At 36.7% G+C, this 22,076-nt stretch overlaps 1 long non-coding RNA gene across 1 annotated transcript; it reads right to left on the minus strand.

Moving 5' to 3' along the window:
* Window positions 1-175: 175 nt before the first annotated feature.
* Window positions 176-4,241, minus strand: LOC149819929 (uncharacterized). Its single transcript, XR_016426462.1, has 3 exons — window positions 4,039-4,241; window positions 462-569; window positions 176-361 (listed from the first exon to the last, which is right to left on the minus strand). It is a non-coding gene; the product is annotated as an uncharacterized LOC149819929 (long non-coding RNA).
* Between the last annotated feature and the right edge of the window lie 17,835 nt (window positions 4,242-22,076).

The following is a 22,076-nucleotide window of genomic DNA, read 5'->3' on the forward strand; positions in this document are numbered from 1 at the left end:
GAACTGCTCCCAGAAGATGTATCATCTACAACACTATAATTTCTTGCAAGCAAATACCGTTTCCTAAGATCAGAACCAGCGCCTGGATACGCCTGGCTGTGGAACCTATGGCTTTCCACCTCTTTGAAATCATACAAGTGTTCACCTTGCTTTGAGCTGCCGCAAGAGTCATGTCTAACTCCACTACCACAATCATTTACACTACTTTGAAGTTCATTTTTCCAAGTTGCATATTCTGTGCCATCCAATAGTTTTTTGTCCTTTGACCTTTGATGGCAAAACCATCCATTAATTTGTTTCTCTGATAAATTCAACTTTGCTGCAAGTTGTGCTTTCATAGACTCAGATGGATACTTGTGCTCTGTAGACAAAACAATATAACTTTATCCAGATTAGTTCTAATATAAAACTAAATGAAGACAAGATGAGCTGCAGAAAGTCTGCAAATCAAGGATATTTACCATCATAAAATTTTTCTAGTTCCTCAACTTGAGATGGGGTCTTTAGCTTTCTTTTCTTGTTCTTCACAGATGGGACTTTTTCCTCTTCAGACTGCATATCACATGTTTCTGCAGGGATAACAAAGCAGCACGAGTAAATTAATATGGACTACAAACAGACATAAACCATTCAACGAGGGACACATTTAATTAGTAGTAACCACTCAAAGAAGACTTAGATAAGGCAGTGTGATAATATTGTCTGTGAAATCCTTCTATGCATATCATAGATATTATTGGTGCAACAAGGCAAATGACATAAAAAAGAACCATCACAAGTCATGGAATGGACTTCACCTTAATTTGGTGCAAGCAATTTTGAGAAATCATTTTATAGGACTCTAGAATATCAGTATATTGGCTAATTGATTCTGTGGCCTCAAATGCTTGCTTCCTAACAACTATATGACTTATTATTTCATGAAATATATAAACTGATTTGCTGTTTTCATGGCTTCATAAGGAGCATCATTCAATTTGCAATAGATCTTATGCAAGCATCTGACTACATAATTACATACCAATTGTCATGCACCTATACTTGTGAAAACCCAAATGTTAATATGACTTCAGTTTGTCTTCCAAACCATGCACTAGATGAATGATTTTTCCTTCAGTCCAAATAAACCCACTGCAATTTGCATCATTTCCCTTCTTACCCTAAGGGAAAATATAGAGGTTGCATACATTAGTTTGAACTTTGGAATCCTAAGAACCTTCTCTTCTTCAACTAAAAACATAACACCTCGATATAAAATTCAATACTATCACAACCATTTTATGTTTTCATCCTTTCTACAACTTCTTTAAGAGTTCTCTTTTCTGTACTTATGCTCTATTATCTAATATTTTTGAAGCAGATCCAATATTATCTACGATGCCCATGAATGAACAGTTTATAAATGCAATCATGAGAATACTCCTCTTTTTATAACCTCATGCTATCATCATCTAGTTTCCGTTTCTTTGGATAAGAATTTTTTTTTGACATAGAGTCCATCAGAAATAGAGGACATTCTTAAATATTTTATGTTCCCTGTAACAACTGTTTGGTCACTGAATCGGTTTCACTTTTCAGCTTGATACTAGCTGTTGAAACCTCAAAAGGTCCAAGTATATCAGTTTACGATGTGATCACAGCACTCACCAAAAGGTTTTGCCTCACGGACAGCTCTTCATCTATATGGACTTCACCGCCACTTTGATCCCTCCAATTGACAGCCAATAGTCAAGTGTTATAGTTTGGTCTAAAAGCACCAGCCAGCATGGGAGAAAATGGGGGCTTGCTTGCTTATCAAAGAGAAAGATCATAGCAATGTAGCTACCATTTACAATGCCTCAGCACTAGATCCAGATCACTTTTCCAGTATGACAAACCAGTTGACACTGATATGAGCACACCATGAAGTCATGCTAATGAATTGCAACACATAAGGTTCTGGGTTGCCAAGTAAGTCCAGGGTATATTTACCATCATGAGCATCATCATGCCTTATCCTGGCCACATGGAGTCGACTTTACAAGTCCTGTTTCTCCGTTTCTCTCTAAAATTACATTGTGGCCACTTTACAATCCTTCACACCACCTTTCACTGCCCCGCTCCAACTCTTCAATGGTATTCCTCCTTTTCAAATCCCTTCCACTTTCATCATGTCAACCCGTCTTATCTGTGCTGTGGCAAGTGGCGGAGCCAGAAGTTTTTCGTTGGGTGGGCAGACTTCGGGTCTCGGGGACAATGCTATGGTCTTGAAGGACGATCCATTTATCCGGACCAGTGGCGGAGCCAGAAATTTTTTGCCCACCCATTGTCAGAAGAAATTTTGGTTGTGCGTGATAGATCTGACATGCTCTTCTAGAAGCAGCCTCCTTGGCCGGAGAAGGCGATGCCATCAAGTTGATGGTACCATCTGGTTTCATCATTCTGAGGGCCTTCATGGCATCGGCCTGCCCGTGGTCAGGCTACAACACACTTTCAATCCCTCTTTTCCTCCATTTAGTGAAGCAAGCATAGTGTTTTGCATGGCATCCATAACCAGATTTAGGTTCCAGTCATCCATATAGTCATTCTTGTGATTAGGACCTCACCGATGCAAGTTGTTTTCATCAAATTGGACCCTGTGTATGTGATCTACATCATCCATTTAGTGAAGATCGGCATTTGAATAGACAAAATCCGACTTATGTGCAGGACTTTTTGCTGATTCAAAAATCAATAACGATTAATAAAAACATGTTTTTTTTTGTTAAAGAACACTGTCAAAATAAATTGAAAATCATGTTTTTTTTTTGTTAAAGAGCACTATCAAAAGATTGATTTCTATTAAATCAACCGTGTTGAACCCATCGATAGGGCCATATTGATCAAAACAACTTAGTACCAATGAGATCCCAGAGGGAGTTATGACCACAGAAGATGATACAGGGATGAGTGGAGCCGGGTTCCCCATAAACGTAGGTTACACGGTTTCACAAAGAACAAATGACAAAAGAAGAAGCTGGGGAAAAACACACAGATCTTAGTTGAATATTCACAAGAGAGAACTCCAACTCCCACGAACTAATAACCCGTCTCTTCTGCAGTTTTTACACAGTTCAATAAGGTAAAAAAAATTAAAGGAAAAGATTAGCACTATCATCGTCAGAAGAAAACACACATGGACGCATATTCTTTCTTTAACATCATCAGAAGAATTTTTTTTTCCGGTTTCTAATTCTGGGGTGGGCGACCGCCCACCCATGCTCACCCCTGGCTCCGCCAGTGTGTGGCAGGTCTCCATGCAACATGTTAAAACCATCTTTTTTCAATTAAATGACATATTACTCACATGAACTAAATACACTGCGTTCTTATCCTTTCCTGACAATATCAACAAAACTAAACTTCCCATCAGTGTGTTCCAAAGTCCAATTACAAACGGCCTAGCTAGCTATGGTTGTGAATTCTCTCATACAAAAGAAATGACAATTGTGACAGCAGAATTTCCTCAACCACGTCTATTAGTTCCAGAGCTAAATCTCGTATACCCACCAACTTCATCTGAAAAAAAAGAATCACCATCGACATATTCTAGCCCAAAACGGTTCCAGTTAATAATATTTGCATCATCATCAACATACTAAATCAACTAGAAAACTCAAAAAAAAAAAAACCTCCATAACCACAAACTATGAAAAACCCACATTAACGTTTTAACATATATAATCCAAACAAAACATAAGAGTTCATCTGCGTCATCACCAAGATGCGAAATCGACTCAAAAAGTAGAGCCTCCATAACCACAAACTATGTAAAACCCACATTAATGTTCTCCAGCTAGAATCCAAACAATGATGAGATCGATGCAATCCAAACAATAATTCACAACAAACGTACAAAGAACCAAAACACACACTAAAAACTGGAAAAATTTTGGACGAATCATCGAACCCAGATTGCTGCTGAAAAAAGACGAAAGGAGACACCCACTTGCCAAATTCCATCAAATTGTTGGTTGCACCATGAAAATTAGGAAGATATGAGAAGATGGGTATCCGTACCAGGGGGCGTGGAAAGAGGAGTCTGGGCCTTCCCCATTGGATGTAACCTGGCTGCGCCAAGAAAACGTGGTTTACGTAGCGAATTCGTCCGATTTGGACAACAGAGGGAACGCGTGGGGAGATTGTGTTGGGAAGAATAGGACGAGGAGGACGACGAGGGTGGGACGTGTTCGGTGTCGCCCATGCCCGTAGGATCGCTTCGTGGGGGTGGTGGTGGTGGTGGTGGTGAGGGGTGGGGTGGGGTGGAACAGAGTTGGGGTCAGACCCAAGATTCCGGTTGAGGGGGGCCACCAAAGATTGGTTTCAACGTTTTGGATCCCCGGCCCCTTGCCGGGATGGACTAACCGCTACGGCAGTGGGATGCTCTCCACGTGGAGAGAGAGAGCCGAAGATAAAGGGTCAACATAGTTGAGCTCAAGAGCATAGAAGAACAAGCTCAAAAGCCAAAGAAACAAAACTGAGATGCAGAGCAAAAGCACTGGCTATTCAGCCCGGTTCAAGAGAAAACCGAGGCGTCAGAAAGCGCTGAAGGTCAGGGATACAGAGAGACAGAGCTCGTGTCATCGTAAAGAGCTTGCTCCAACCATATTTACCAGGGAAACGATGCGTGAAGCGAAAGCGAGAATGCAAATGTTAAAAAAGTTGTGTGAAGCAAGAATGCGATTAGCGAAAAAGAAAACGTGAAGAAAAAAAAGGAAAAAACGAGTAAAAAGCGAGGAGAATTGAAAAAAATAAATATTAACATGAAAAACATAAAAAACAAAGAGAAAACGAGTGAAAAACAAAAAAATAGAAGTGATTTGAAAAGTAATTAAAAACGAGTTTCTCACAAATGTGAAGCGTGCTTCCCCTGTATGGTGCTTCTAATAATTATGGTTCAAACCAAGGTTGACAAAAAGGAAAATGAAAACAGGAAACGGGAAACGAGGTTTTTAAGTGGCATGTGAAACTTGAAACAGGAAAGAATCGTGTAACTAATTGAGAAATAACTGAGAAACACATGAGAAACGTTTAAAGAAAAGAAAATAATTAATAATATAATAAATTAATGAAACCAAACATGAGTAACATGCATCCCACTTAAGAGAAAGGTGTGGGAAACGCTTTTCTCATAAATCCCTTAATGTTTTCCAAATATTTCAGAAAGACAATGTTTTCCTGATACAGTTTTTCAAGAAATACGTTTCTCATCCTCTTATAGTGTTTCCTGCAATCCTTGTTCGAACTCATAAAATAAGTTTAGCAAACTGAACAAAGAACAACAGACTCAACTCTTACAAGCTTGTCAAATCATTAAAAACTATATTCTATATATATATATATATATATATATATATATATATATATATATATATATATATATATATATATATATATATATATATATATATTATGGAGAGCGGATCAAGTGAGGAGCACCTTTGACAGCAATCCATCAGAGCACCTTTGACAGTAATGTAACAGGATTCGATTATGCACCATCTTCCTACAATACTATTTGATATTGTGGGGGATCAGAATGCCGTATGGGCAATCATGCCTGGATCGCTTGCCCTTTAGGTGGGTCTTATGATTTTTTTTCAGTCATTCATGTTTTAGATGGACGGCATCTAGAGCAATGAAATCGGGCAGAAAACAATGTAAAAAAGAAGATTTTCTAATTGTTGTTGATCGCTTAGATGAATGGCATCCAAGGGACCCCTGACCAGATGCGTTCTGTATCTTATATGTATTAAAAATAAATAGTCAAAATGTTTTGCTTGCAAACAAGAGGTTTAGAGTTTTAAATCTTGATGCTTCCATCCTTAAACCAATGTTTTTTTCTATAAAAACGAGTAAAGCTTGAGCCTAGCTCAAAAAGTTGAGTTCAAATCTTAGCATTTCTTACTCCTACTGGGTGCGCAGGTGCCTTTGACTGGTGGGCTCGGTAAGGGCTTGAGTGTCTGTGACCTCATCCGGGGTTTACCTCGCAGGGGGCGGGCCCATTAAGCAGTCTTGGTTATCTATCAGTGAGGGTTCCTTGTCATAAAAAAAGAAGAAGAAAAACTTATCATATGTATGTTTTTTGTAAACAAGCCTGCTCGCTCACCACAAAAAATGAGCCGAGCTTGAACACCTCATGCTCAGTTCATTTCAGCTCGTTTACCAGCCCTAGCAACGAGTACCAACTCAAGTCTAAATCCAGCCTATGTCACATGGACACGCCATTAAGTGTCTCATGCCTAGGGAACAGTCTACATTATGACACATTTAGACAATGCATTATTTTTTAATAAGTTTAATTACTTATATGCAAATAAGGAAAACTATTTTAAATTGGTTAAAAATCAGTGTCATTGTGTCCTAATTTTTGAAAGATTTGTAAACTTGCAACTTCAAAATGTATAAAGTCATGGTTCGTATATGTCCGTGTCTTTGCAACATGGATTCCAACTAAATTGAGTTTATTTACCCAAACTGTTAAGAGCATCAGATCTCAGTTGTCCTGATCCAAATATAAGTTGATATCGAGTGTGTCTAGCTAGATTACATGCACAGTGACAAAAGTTAAAAACGGCAAAATGTGTATATCGACTGCCAAAAACTCACGGGAAATAGATTTTTTTTTTTTGAAAAAATTGTTTGGCAATAAAATTAAATTAAAGATATAAAATTTATTTTTTTTATAAAGAAATACAAATGAAAAAATATAAAAAATAAAACCATGTGGGTTTTTATGATAAATGGCCTATAAGAACATAAATGTCTTGTTTAAAATATGATATTTATGTTTCTATGAAAAAATCATGATATTTTGAAAATATCACGAGAAATTAAAGTTTAAACCTTTTAGGTAATTTCTTGTGATATGTTTATGAGTTTTCACAAATCTCGTGATGTTTGTCACACTTTACATGTAAATTCAAAATCCAACCAAACACAAATGGGTTGGTCTCAAGTCAGATCTAGGCCAGCCCGATGGTGACCCCTACTTCAAACTGGCAAGGTTTGGTCCAGACCCGCACAGATTCAGTTCATGCCACTGAAGCTGATATAGGCAAGCTGGAGTTAGGCAGACACCCCACCGGTTATACAAGAAAATCCTTCTTGGTTTCACTAAATTCATGCATAAACAAACTTTTAGGACCTTCTGTTAGTTCCTACAGAAGATGGCGATGTCTAAACCAGGAACACAGGATTATACTGAAATATGCTACATAACCACCCAACTTGATAAGCTTATTGGACCCACAAAATGGGTCTGGGTCTAGTCTAGACCAGATGAACTCAAGTCAGCATCATAACCCAATTCGTTTCTTTCAAAAAAAGAAACAGAAAAAGAAGGAAAAGCAACTTTTCTGTTCTATCCTGAATCAAAGCATCACCACTCTTTTAAGAAAACCATGGATCTCAGAAACCAGTCTTCTATCATATGCGTTGCAATATATGATGATAGTAAACCATAAACCTAATGACTACTCCCATCATTTGAAATAGGATGAGTTCCATCATACATTCAATCCTAGCCATCCAATCAACGGCTAGAAGGTTCTGCTGGATGACTATGATTAGCAACGGGTCGGGTTTGATTTGGGCCCAGTGGAATCAGACCTGATCTCAATTTTCAGGTATGGTATCAGGTTCAGATCCGAGTTTAATCGAACCTACCATAAGAGAAATCATACCCTGACTCCATAAGAAACTACATGAACTAGACCTAAGCCATACCCAATAAAATACTATTTTTTTATCATTTTTACATTGAAAATTTGTGGATCTTAATAAAAAACTCAGGTCAGGCCCGAGTCTAGTATAAAATTTTACAAACTATATTGGGATTCATATATTAATCGGACCTTCAGCACCAAACCCAGGTCTTAATCTGGTATTCTTATTTATCACCATACCCAGACCCTATGGATTACCGTTTACATCCCTAATTATCCCTAATTATGATACATAAGGAATCGTTTTCAATGGATTGGCAAAAGTAAAATAATTTGTTTATAACACGTGTAGAGTAATTATTGGTTGATCAAAAGTATAACCCAATATTCAAATTCCGTTCATATCCTCTGCCGTCATTTGTGTAAATCAGGTTATATTTGGAATAAGAGGACAAAAAATAGATTTTGGAGATTTATAGTTGGCAGCGAACGATTGTACTTAAACGGTTCAGATTCGGGTCAGATGGCACCTATATCCGACTAATTGGATGTTGATCACACGGATTCTAATCGAATCCGGATTGTGAAAAGCTCATACCAAATCTGCTTTTTTACATACAAATAGATTTGGATATTCCTTTCTGATATCGGTTTTGGCTAAACAGAGTCATATTCGTTTGATGTCCGATAAAATGTCGATCCATTAACATCCTCAGTCATCGTTTAATATCTTTTCTTTTTTAAGTCAGGAAAACCCAATATCGTCAAAATTGGTTCACTAGGTGAATCGGTTTATCAACAAAAATGAAAAACTGAATCGAATCAAGTTCGAGTTAAATCTGTCAACTTTCACCATCAAATGATACGTCATTTGAAAATAAAAAATATATTGAAATATTTTTATACTCCTTAAATTTTTTTTTTTGAAAAATTGGATACAATGACACGATTTTTTTAATGTTTAATCAATAAAAATCTATCTAAATGTCACCATATATATAAACATATTTTTTATTGAAATCTTATTAAAAATACTAAAATAATGCCTAAAATATTAAAATAATGTTTATACCGGCTTGTGTCACCTAAATGGCATGTCACTATGTCATAATAAATTACCAATTAGTTGCTCAAACTTGGAACGGTGTAGAGACCGAGCTTGACTTAGCCTCAAACTTACAAACCAAGCTTGAGCTAACTAGGCCTGAATCGGTCAACTGCATAAGGGTTCAAATCGGCCCTTGCATCGAATGGAGAAAAAGCCGATACAGGCCGAGTTGATTCAATCTTTATTGCTAAAGGCCTTTAGTGGCAGTCGCAACCACCGCTAAAGATGCAGTTTTTTCATGTTTTCTTTTTCAAATGCATTGTTCGCCTTCTCTTTGCACATAACCCAGTGATACAAGCTCTTGTTTGCATGGATCTAGCTACCAAATGATGGTAGATCTAACCATACAGATGTAATAAGCATGGTTTACTTTCTATATTAAAAGGTTTTATCATGTCTATTACACTAGACTATTTTAGGGTGAAAAATCAATGGCTCACAATTCATGAAAATAAGAGTAATTTAAAAATCATATAAAACATCATGTTTAAGCCAACTTTAACACATGAAAATAGTAAATACAACATGCTAAACATGGTATTTACTATTTTGCAACACATCAATCAACTAACCCATTTGCATCTGTAACACTGCATTCCTCGGGCCCTTAGTATCGTTAGGTCCCTTTAGGCCCTTTCAAAAATTGTAGTTTTAAGTATTTTTTCTCATGTTTAAGATCTATAGGTTTTATTTAGTGGGAACCAGCTTTTGGATAGCCAAAATATGACCTATATACAGACTTTTTAGGTGATCCAAAATCAATGACTATGAAGGTATAGATTTTTTCTAGCTCATAAAATCATGTATTTTTGTCTAAAAAATATGATCCAAGAGTTGATTCTCACTAAATCGATCATGCTGAACACATCTAACGGCTCAGATCTATCATAAAATACTTAAAACCTATAAGGCATAACAAACAGAACCAGAAATGGGGTCTAATATGTTCAGTTATCATATAGAAATGTGTTCCTTAGGCCTTCTTTTTTGTTAGGCCTTGTTAGGCCCTTTCAAAATTGTAGTTTTAAGTATTTTTTATCATGTCTAACACCGTAGATGTGATCTATAGGTTTTGTTTAGTGGAAACCAACTTTTGGATCGCCGAAAACTGAACTATATACAGGTTTTTCTGGTGATTAAAAATCAATGGCTATAAAGGGCAGTTTTTTTTACTCATAAAATCATGTTTTTTCATTGAAAAAACATGATCCAAGAGTTGTTTCTCACTAAATCAATCATATTGGACACATCTAATGGTTCAGATCTATCATAAAAATACGTAAAACCTATAGGGCAAAACAGGGCAGAACCAGAAATGGGCCTATATATATACACTTCTATGGTGGTATGCACATGATTTACATAGATCTAAGCACTAAAAGCAAAATCTAACCATTAGATCATGTTTAGCATATTTTATTTATTATTTGTATGTATTAAAATTGACCCCCATATGATGTTTTATATTATTTTTAAACCATCCTTATTTTCATGAATTGTGAGCCATTGATTTCACCCGTTAGAAAATTGAATTTCATGGGAGATATGATAAAACCTACCAACGGGGGGCTTAGCTTATATAGTAGGAGCAGCTAGTGAACGTCAGCTTGTGTTCAAACCTCAATGGTATGGTTGTACAACTGGTAGGGAGCCTACCTAACCCCAGTTTGCCTTTTAAAAATAAAAAAGATATGATAAACCTTCATGGTTCACAACCACCTTTTATATATATATATATATATATATATATATATATATATATAGAGAGAGAGAGAGAGAGAGAGAGAGAGAGAGAAAATCTTGTTTCCGCACACTTATCGTCTCGGATCCACTCTTTCTGCTATGATCCAATATAGGATTGATTCTCAAAAAAAAAAAATGATCCAACATGGGATTGTCTGGAAACCAGTAGGGTCACGCCAATCCTGGTCCAGCTTATCCGCTTCCTGCAAATTTGATGCGTGGAATAGCGTCAGTCATACTTTATTTTAAATTCGGCCTGGTTATTGGTTGGGCCCGCTGTCCGCGCGGGTGCACACACACACATATATATATATATATATATATATATATATATATATATATATATATATATATATATATATATATTGTAACGTGTAACGTGCTGGATGGGTTATGTGCAACGTGCTGGATATATATATATATATATATATATAGAGAGAGAGAGAGAGAGAGTAGGTGTAACGTGCTGGATGGATTGGCTGTAGTAGTTGATTTGATAGGGATCGGCTCTTGATGTGTCCTATTCTGACACATGGGTGAGCTTTTATAAGGTTTGAAAAATCAACCGTCCAAACTTTTTGTAAATATTTTAAGCTCAAAACATCATTTTTTTCATCCAAAACACATGATTCAGGTGTGAATTCTTGGTAAATCGACCATACCCAATACATTTATATAGGGCCCAAACAAGGTAAAAAGTACCAAAAAAACAAAAAAATCCATCAAGCACCTACTTGTTTCTCTCTTTATATATATAAAGAAAGGGAAATTGGTAGTTGCTCACGCGTTAGGTGCTAAATGATACTTGTTAAATGGGTTTTTCTATCCTTTGGATGTTTTCTCCTAGTTTCGACTCCATAAATGTGTTGAGCATGGTCAATTTATGAGGAATTTACACCTAGATCATGTGTTTTCGATGGCAAAAATGATATTTGGAACCTTAAAAATTTATAAAGATTTTGGGCTGTTAATTTTTTGAACATTATAAAAACCCACCCATGTGTTGGAATTGAACTCTTCAAGAGTTGATCCCTATAAAATCAAGTACATAGATCACATTTGTACTGTCAAAATTTATAAAAAAAATAAAAAAAATGAAAAACCATTTAACATGCTCATTTAGCACCTAATGTGAGCAACTACCAATCACTATATATATATATATATATATATATATATATATATATATATATATATATATATATATATATATATATATGGTGTACCATGGCATTTATGATGGTACACACTTTATTTACATAGGTCAAAGCTCTATATGCAAATTCTAACTTTTGGATAATGTTTAATATGTTCTATTTACTATTTTCATATGGTTAAAGTGGATTGAAATAAGATTTTATACCATAATATGTACCATTAAATTTTAGTACAATATCAAATAATGAATTTTTTACTTCTTTAAAATACATATTTGTGCATAAAAATGCTTAATAAAAAATATGTATTCTATTGAATAAACAATGATAAAACACATCTAACAGTTCAGATCTAACATAAAAGACCTAAAACTATGTTTTTTTTAAGATACTAACATGACCTAACCAATAAAGGGGGGCAGCACAATCTTTGCAAAATTGATACATGTTAAATGAATTTTTCTGCCTTCTGGTATTTTTCTGCAGTTTTGCCCCCATAAATGTATTGGGCATAGTCAATTTACGAAGAATCCAAACCTTGATCATGTATTTTAGATAAAAAAAAATGATATTTGGAGCCTTGAAATTTTACAAAGATTTTGGACCATTGATTTTGAACCTTATTAAAACCCACCCATGTGTCAGAATCGAATACTTCATCATTATAAAATCAAGTATCAGTCATAATTAAAAAAAAACTAAAAACCCTAAAAATCTCATATAGTATGTATCATTGTGCACTTACCTATTATTATTATATATATATATATATATTATTTTGCTGTATGTGGGCACAAAAAGAAAGTGACAAAGAGAGTCCAGCTGTAATACTATGGAAGATCAAGATGGGTTCAACCGGGAGATATACTCAAGGGTAACATGAACCCCAAGATCTGCAGGATCCCCTTTGGTCACAAACACCAAAAACTTTCTTTTAACCTTTTGTGGGTAAAAGGGAACATGCCCTCCACTTAGGCACGTGGGGCATGGCAAAGCAAGATCAAGATGTGTTGAATAGAGGATTTTGCTCAACTAGACAAACATCATCATTGGATAAGAATAATCCATCCACCCTTTTGCTTTTGACACACTCTCACTGTGAAACTTTTCCGTTTTACCTCTGCAACTATATTTAACCAAAAATCAGCTGCCAACCACAAACCTAATATCCCCATAATCAGCTCAAAAAGTGCCCCAAAAGAAATGGGAGAATATCGCCTTTTTTTAAAATTTATATCCCGAAAAAACCGTCCTCGACATGAAGACTTGGTCGCGCTAGCTCAGCTTGCCATACCTACTGTCATCATAACGGCAGCGTAAAACTTAGAGGCTAGGACCCCTGCTCTCGGGGCGTATTCTACGCATTGGCTTGTGCAGAGGGATGAGAAAGGCCCCCACCCCACTACGCCAAACCCCCTTAGGGGGGAATATAATCTTTGCAATCAAAAATCAGAAACAAGCACCATTAGTCTATTAGTGATGTACCCATCAAGGATATGGCCTTCTCTTTTTATAATGCCTTAGTCCAAAATGTGTGAGTGATATTCTCTATTAAAATGATGATTGGCTAATTTTACCATAATTATATAAATTCAATAAAGATATTCTTCTCTATTCATCTTTTCCTTTTCTTTTTGTGAAAGAGTATCTCCATTATCTTTTTTCCTTTTGTTTTTCTTTTGAAAATGATAATTTCTTGGTCATTAAATATCTAAATGTTAGAGGGATCCTTGGTCATTAAAGATAAAGAGATTGAGCCCACCATTTAAAGGCACCCTCACACCCAATGGGAGTCGAACCTGAGACCTAGCTCGGGGTCAGCAACTTCTTTCCAGGGCCGCTGCTACTCGAGTGACCTGGTAATGTTTCTTGTTGGATTATTCAATCTTATATTGAAGGATGTTTTCTCTGAGTATCGAACTCATAATGTCCTTCAACTTGAATGACAAACTGATCCATCTAACCAAGTGCCCAGAGTCCTTGTGGGTGATTTTTTTTTTTTTTTGAAAGACAAGCTGGGGTTAGGCAGACCCTAGTATTTTTTTCCTGGCTTTCGTTGAAGCATCGTTCTATATGCTTTACACTTCATACATCCAACTAGGGGTGTCAACTTGTCGGGTTTGGTTCGGACCCAGGTTGGACAAAACCCATATATGATTTAAGATGCTGGTATCATGTCCAGATTGAGTTGGATGTCAACATGTCGGGTTTGGTTCAGACCCAGGTTGGACAAAACCTAGATATGATTTAAGATGCTGGTATCATGTCCAGATTGAGTTGGATGTCAACATGTCGGGTTTGGTTCAGACCCAGGTTGGACAAAACCTATATATGATTTAAGATGCTGGTATCGTGTCCAGATTGAGTTGGATGTTAACTTGTCGGGTTTGGTTCGGACCCAGGTTGGACAAAACCCAGATATAATTTAAGATGATGGTATCGTGTCCATATTGTGGTCCAATCAGACCTACCATAAGAGAAACCGTGTCCATATTGTGGTCCAATCAGACTTACCATTAGAGAAACCATACCCGGACCCTATAAGGATTACATGAAGCAGACCTGGACCAGACCCAGTAAAATAATATTTTTTGACCTTTTTTACACTGAAAAGTTGTGGATCTTAGTTGGAACTTGGGTTTGGCCCAGGTCTGGTATGAAATTTCATAAACCGTACCCGGCTCCATATATTAATTGGATCCTTTTGAATCTGACCCAGATTCGAATTGGGCCTCTTTGGGTTCGGCTCAAACCAGAACCATCGACACACCCTAGCTACATCCAACCATTTCCTAAACAGTCTCTTCTTCCTTCACACATTGCTTCTCGTATATGCTCTCCTTAATGGGCATCCTTTTCTCTTCCTTTGTATATTCAATTAGGGCAGCTTAAAATTTAAAATTACACCAACATTAGTGAGTTTCCAGCTCAACAAGTCATGCTTGTTGGTGCTTTACTAGGGGTGTCAATGGGTTGGGTTTGGTTGGGACCCTGGTGGAATCAGACTTGGACCATATTTTGGGGTATGGTATCGGGTCTACTATGAGAGAAATTTACTCAGACCTGATAAGAACTACATGAACCATACCCAGTAAAATAATATTTTTTATCATTTTTACATTGAAAATTTACTGGTCTTAATCAAAACTCAGGTCGAGTCTGGGTCTGGTATAAAATTTCATAAACTATACCCGGGTGCATGTATTAATTAGACATTTGGGTTCGGATGCGGGTCTTAATTGGTCTTCTTATTTGTCACCATACTCGGACCCTATAGGGTTTGGTCCGAGTAAACCCGACCCATTGACACCCCTACCTACAACACATTCTAGTAAAACTATTTTGTGCTATATAATTGGATCCTGATTCGGTATTACTTTTGCAATCTGAAATCTGACTATGTATCTATTTACCTTTTCAATCTGAAATCTGACCCGTTTATATCTCTACTCCTGCTCCAGTTATTATCATCAACCAAAAAATTCATTTTATGTAAGATATCATATGCCAGAGTTTGTGATACATTGGACCAAAGTAGGACATAAGATGCAAACCTACAATATTATGTTGCCATAAATTTTTTTTTTTTGGTGCTAATAGAAAAGGTTATGGAGATGTTTGGGAAAAGCAGGCATTCCTTTGCGCTTTAAATTCAAGGGTTGTGCAGAAACAAAGTGAAAACAAAAGAAAATAGTTTATAAAAGCTTGAGGTACTGTTTGAATGACACCAAAAACCAGGGTGAAAACCTGGTTTTTGGTGTCAAATCTGGTTTTTAGTGAAAAAACTTGGTTTGGTAACTGGTTGGGTGCCACCAAACTAATTTTAAGTAAAATCTTATTTGGTAGAAACTGGGTTTTCAACATAGTTTTACCATTCTCACTCCCCGAAGTTTTGTTCAACTGGGTTGATAGGGAAAAGGGTCACAACCTTCACAGTCCCCTCCTGACAGAAAATGGCTGATTTTAACACTTAATTCTTTTTCTGAGTTTCAATAGCCATTTTCGGCCACCCACCAGCCAGAAAATGGCTGGGATGGAGTCATCCTGGCCAGCCACTTTTTTTTTATATGGGTCATTTTCAGTCACCCACCAGCTAGAAAATAGTCTTCTTGGGGCCATTGGGCAAGAGTGGCATTATCCCAGTCATTTTCTGGCTGGTGGGTGGCCAGAAATAGCTAGCCTCTGTTTTTTCTTCTTTCTTATTTTGTTTTAGTATTTTTATTGGTGATCCAAACAACCTAACCAGGTAGTCTTTTGGCAAACTCGGAGGTGTGGATGTGCTGATTTTTCACCAAAAATAATGGGTTTCAAAAATATAAATATTTTTTATAAATCAGATTTTAAGAAAATATGAATGCTTGGCTTGCAAGTTGATCGTCTTTCTTCCTTAAGTGGAGGAATCAGCTCCAACAGGATCGTAACTGCTCGGATTGGATCTTCACATATTCGGGTCGTACATATCTTCATGTGGCCTCAAAATAAGAAAACAAGACCTTGATAGTGTTAGGCACCACCGAAGCTCGAAAAAATACAAGAACACAAAAGGATGCAAGACATACGATAAAACAGAACTAGAACAATAAACACAAATAAATAAATAAAATAAAATAAAATATGAGAGAAAGTGATCACCACATGCTTAGACGATAGCCATGGTTTTAGAGAGCGTGAAATGAATCCGACAGTTCTATGGCTTTGTAGGAGTAGGTCCAGCAGAGCAGAGCAGACTCACTAGGCTAGGTTAGGGTCCTAAGACTAGGTTAAATGGGCTAGATAGGCTCAACAAAGTAGGGTTGTCTGGGCTAAAGTGGGTACCCTGATGTAGGATATCCTTATCTTGGGCCAAGCTTTCTCAAGCCTCTCTCTCTCTCTCTCTCTCAACTTGTGGTAGCGGTCAAACCTTATTTATAGAGTTTAGATTGGACTATAGACTCGAGATCTCATATTTAAGATCTAATTCTAATAAATTTTGGACTTAAGGATCCAGATCTGGCTATAGCACAACAACCTGAATATGATATAGTGGCTAATTTGGGTGTCAAGCTCTCATTGGCCTAAGTTGTATGGCTTATCCTAAAGGGTATTTCTATAATTGGATAGAACAAGATTTTTGGCACGTTAAGTAGGCTTGATTTTGGGTTTATGATTTTTCGTAGTTTTGGAAAGATGGATATGACTTGTCCTTGTTTTCATGTGCATCTCAATCTAAAATGAGCAACTCTCTTTTGATGACAAGTCAAATTTCTTAACTTCTCATCCGACTCAATCAATTTGAGGGTCAAAATTATACTCAAAGTGAACCTTTCTTAACAAAATAAGTTTTTCTTTAAAACAAATCAACCTATTTTGGTTATAACTTTGTATTCCAATATCAAAATGACATGATTTTCATAAAGTTTGAAAGCTAAGATTGTCTAGTAATTTCATCTTTTGGGCAAAACTTTGATGAAGTTGTTTTGTAAGCTAAAAGATGAAGCGAAAGCCAGGAATAGGACAAGAAGACTTAGGGCTACTGGCTTTTGAAAGCATGACCTTCTACTCAAGACAACTGGGTCAAAATTGGGTTTCTACAATAGGTTAGCCAAAAACCTAGCTTTGAATTGAAAATCAAGTGGCTTGTCCTTCCTAATTTGAGTATGAATTAGTACAAAACATATTATTTTTTGTTGTTTTATTGTATGTTTTGCAAATCAAATCTTATAAATGTGATCCTTATAGTTCATTTATTAGAGAACATCTATTTGATGAGAAATTTATTATGTTAATGAGGGTTTCTAAAAGAACCTAAGATCAATGGTCTATATTGTATCAAAACTATACAATAAAAAAATCCATTTTTTTCATTAAATCAGTTCTATACAAAGCATGTTTAATAGTAAAAAGACTATGATAAAGACATCTGCAACCTCGAATTAGTAAAAAAGCACTTGCAGCTATGACTTTTTAGAAGTGGTCCATACCGATTCCATACTCCATTAGGGGGGACTCATCAATCTCAATCTCAATCTCGCACTCCCATACATATAAATATAAATAATATATATATAAGTAGCCGTAATGTCTATCTTTACACTTTATTGCTTTTATTATTTTTCCTTTATTTGTCTTAAAAGATCTCTTTCTTCCCACTCTTGCATTTCTTTTCTCCTGTTTCACAACATTTTCTGTTTGTTTAGTTGAAATTTACTTTTAAACTTGTAACCATTTTTATGTTTTCTTTTACACACTTATTATAATTTTCTATTAAACTTTATTAAAGTTTTACCTTTGCTATTCCTTCAAGGAGAAAGGGAGATTAAACTAACAATAAAAGAAGTGATCATTACGAATAAAAGGGGGAACAAGGTATCACCCAAAAGATAGAAAATTGAAAGAAAAGGGAAGAGAGAGACGTCGATCTCCCACCTACAAATACTTTAATCACAATGTTGTGAGTATCTGTGCGTATCGGCAGAAATCGATACGCTTCACCCCTGAATCGGCTATTTTTTAATAAATGTAAAAAATACTTAATATTATTTTTATGGCTTTAACTCGTGCCATGTTATGATTGATACATAATATTTTTATTATTAGTTTTTGGCTGATTCAGAATGATTCACTTGAATATCGGTCTAGCGACCTGAACCGTTGGCCAAACGATACAGGGCCGATACCTGATACTGAGAACATTGCTTAATCATGCTAAATAAGCTAAACGGTATCTTAAATTTAAGTCCCATTCAAAAATAAAGCACAGCCAGAAATGTTATTTATGTGGGTGAGCCCACACACTCTCAGCTAACCAGTTACATTAAACACTGCAATAATAGATAATCTTAGAAAATCTGATTATGAGTTCATGATAATTGCCCCCATCAAGCAGACAATTCTCCTTTTAAAATTTTTGTAATGGCTATCTAGTGCCCCAAGTCAAGTAATTATCTGCTTTAAATTTTTGTAAGCTAATGGGAATTGCCTTTTTTGGATTTATAACCTGAAGAAACTGCACCCTGCAGGGAGACCTGATGGTGCTATAGCCCAGCCTGCCATACCTACAGTCGTCATGCCGGCAGCCTAAAACTCTGAGGCTAAGACCCCTGCCCTCGAGGCTTACGCTACACGTTGGCTTGCGCAAAGGGACGGCACCCATGGGAATCGAACCTTGACTGTCATCTAGCAGCCAAGAACCCACCCCACTACCCCAATCCCCCTTGGGGCCTAATGGAAATATTTATAGATAAGTAGAGAAATAACATAAATTTCTAAATAATTATTGAAAGAAAAGGCATTTACATTTAAAAAAAATATTGTAATCCTTGTATACAAATACAATACTATGTCACATTCCCATAAGTAGAGGTGGGCACTGGGTCATTCTGCCCGCGGGCTGGCCTGGTCCAGGTGGGCCGTGCATGGACCAATATATTTGAACCGGTTCAGGCCAAGCCAGGTTCAAATATATGTATATTATGTTACATAACATATAATACATTATATATAACATATAATACATTATATATAACATAATATACATAACATATAATACATTATATATAACATAATATACATAGCATATAATACATTATATATAACATAATATACATAACATATAATATAATATATGATATATTTTATATATAATATAATAAATGTTATATTTTATATATAATATAATATACATTATATAGTATATAATATGCCCGTTCGGGCACGATTAGCTAGGTTCATGGGCCCAACAGGCCAGCCGTAGGCTTGGGTTTTTCCGACAAGCCAGCCTGATCTGGGCCTTTGGCCCGGCTCGGTCCATTAATGGGCCGGCTCGATGCCCACCCCTACCCACAAGGACCCCACCATCCTGACAAGGGGTGACCATACCTAACATAGGATCACCGCATTTCGAAGCCTATGGGGCATCCCTTGCTGCAAGGTGGAAATTGAACTCTATAGTGAACAGGTGGGGACCTCGTGGTTTTTACCCAGAGCAGTTCAAGTGATCTCACTATCCACAAATTGCATAAAGACAGTGGGGTCCTCGTAGGATGAAGTAATAGACGGTGAAGATGTCAAATCACTTTGATCTGCTTTAGTTTTCACCAGCCTTGCCACTTTTGCATTCAGTGATTTTTTTTTTTTGAGGGGAGCTAGTGGTTGATGTACTCTCCTCTATGGTGAATAGCATTTAAGAAATCACCTAAAAAGAAAAAAAGAAAACTATGGGTATCATCAATTAACAATGGCTTAACCTACTTAAGCATCCAATGAGCCCAAACATTAAAAAAAGATGCTGCAAGGATAAGGACTCCCTGTGGACATGACAGGGGAACATATAGATGACATGCCTCTACCCCATTTGGCTTCATTGCCATCACTTCTATGTTAAAAATATGTTTGGTGGTTAGGTGGCCTGATGCTGCTGGTCCTGGTGCAGTAGTTCTCAAAGTTGGTTATAATCAATAGAACCAAACAACCCCCAACAAGCGGAAAGTCAGGTAAAATTTTTTGAACCACTCTCAAGTCTAAATGGTTTTGGTATATTCATATAGAAAACATCCATAGGTAAATTGCCTTGTAGCTCAAAAACAAAAGATGGTACATGGGCAATAGGATCCACTGCAAATCATATCTGTCAGATGGACAACAAGGTCCATGGCAAGCAGATCTTGAGGAAATCAAATAAGTTTGCCTCCCCTTTGCTTCCACCCACTTGGTCAACATGGGGTAGAGCACATGACTTTGACACGCCAAAAGGTTGACAAGGATAAGGAAATAAGGGTGGCCCTTAAAATAAAGTTATAAATGATCTGTACTAAGTTCAAAAGAGCAATGGCCACAACCTTAAATCAGGTTATCTATGTAAACAGACATTTATTTTATAACTCAGTGTTTCAAACAAGAGACCAAAACACTAGAAAATTTTCTGCTAAGCCACTCGAGTTTAGATTGTTTCCTCCCTAACCTATTTTTTTTTTTTTTACACTGAAAAACCATGTTGCAGAGGGATTCTAACCCCTACCAGATATCTCTCTTAAGCCTCATGTTGCAGAGGGATTCTAACCTGAGCCTTCAGCTTGGCACAGGACCCCGCTTACCACATGGGATACCACCTTGATGGTTTACATAATATTAATTATTATTGGTTTAAGTGATCCTGTGAGATATCTAATTAATCGATGGCCTAAGAAACTGATCAGACCCTAAGTTTGTGTTCTGAAATGTTGTTTTTTATTTTAATAAGAAACTATGGGTCATAGAATCAGATCCCAGTTTGTTAAGCACAAAGCAAACAAAGATCCAATCCAAAACCCATCTGATTTATATTAGGGATGCCAATGGTTTGGATCCAGAACAGCCAAATACATGGGGGAGTCGGATCCAGTCAGATCCAGAACAGTCGAAAATTGAAAAACTCACATCCTGAACCCGACCCATTTGCATCCTTAATATATATTGCTAAATTAGCCCAAATTGGCATCTAATTCCGAACTAAACAGAGTCGGGTCTGCTGCCAATACAACAATTAGCAGTTTGTGGGATGGGGTGTTTGACAGTTTAGGTTCAAATTTCATGGGCATTATCCTCTGAATAAGCCAAAGCTTGGCGACTCCCTGGAGTCGAGGGGTATAACCTCTTGGAGTTTTTGCACCGAGACATAAACAGACACCGTAAGTACCGCAGGGTGAGCCGGCGCGGCTAGGTCTATGAGGCGGCGAGTAAAAAAAAAACAATCAGCAGTTTTATGTTGATCCCATGTTCACCATGAAATGGTGGCAGTACTGTGGTTCCCTTGTAACGCAATGTCTAACAATGGAAGTACGATTGAATTTCAAAATATTCTAATAGAATCATTTGGTTATTAACTGTTCTTGAAGCTTCTTCAATCCTTTGAGATAACGAGTGATCGCCTTTCTTTGATTAAAAAACCAGTGAATTTAAAAAGAACAAACATGAGATCACCAAATCTACACAGCGGATCATGTGGGCCATCATTGCACTACCAATGACCAGATTGTGAAAAAGACGCTGGCAAACCAAATTACCAAAAGACTTCCATCAATTTGGTCAAATACAATACAACCCCAAGTGTCACAACATCTTGACCTTAAAGAAAATGACAGTAAAACTCCCTCTGAGTTTCACAATCATGGCTCTCTAAATCAATGGGAAGCTGGAAATCAAATGAAAGATGTGGGTTACATATTGCAATTAATCTCAAAAAAGGCCTGTCCTATCCAAAGAACTCATCTACCCTTCTGCAGTTTCTGCTTTCCTTTGTACTGCTTATGTAACAAAGAAGTCAGAGGAAAAGAAAGAGAGGAGATCTCCAAGCAATCTCACGTTTCCCATTTGGGCCTAATGGAATTTGTAAGATTCGGTGAAAATCTGGTCGGATCTTGCAGTCTA

This window comes from Nuphar pumila, chromosome 12, assembly GCF_984573655.1.
Source record: "Nuphar pumila chromosome 12, dmNupPumi1.hap1.1, whole genome shotgun sequence".
NCBI classification, from domain to species: Eukaryota; Viridiplantae; Streptophyta; class Magnoliopsida; order Nymphaeales; family Nymphaeaceae; genus Nuphar; species Nuphar pumila.